A 281-nucleotide genomic window follows, 5' to 3' on the forward strand; every position below is an offset into this window, starting at 1 on the left:
TACAGGTTGGGGAAATTTAGGTAGAGGGGTGAGGGTCGAGGGAAAAGGAGGTAGGAGTTACAGAGAATTATGCAGGCTGGGGAAAGGGAGTGGGATTGGGGAGAAGGGCGCGGGTTGGAGAAAAGGAGGAGAAGAGTTACACAGAGGGAGCAAAAAAGGGGTTAGGAAGTAGGAGGAAAGGTGCGGGCTGGCGAAAGGTGCGGGAGTTGGGGGAGGGAGAGAGGGCGGGACAATAGTATGGGCAGCAATATCAAAGAGAAGATGAATGTATTCGTAGAACG

The sequence above is a fragment of the Penaeus monodon genome, chromosome 34 (assembly GCF_015228065.2).
Source record: "Penaeus monodon isolate SGIC_2016 chromosome 34, NSTDA_Pmon_1, whole genome shotgun sequence".
Classification (NCBI taxonomy): domain Eukaryota; kingdom Metazoa; phylum Arthropoda; class Malacostraca; order Decapoda; family Penaeidae; genus Penaeus; species Penaeus monodon.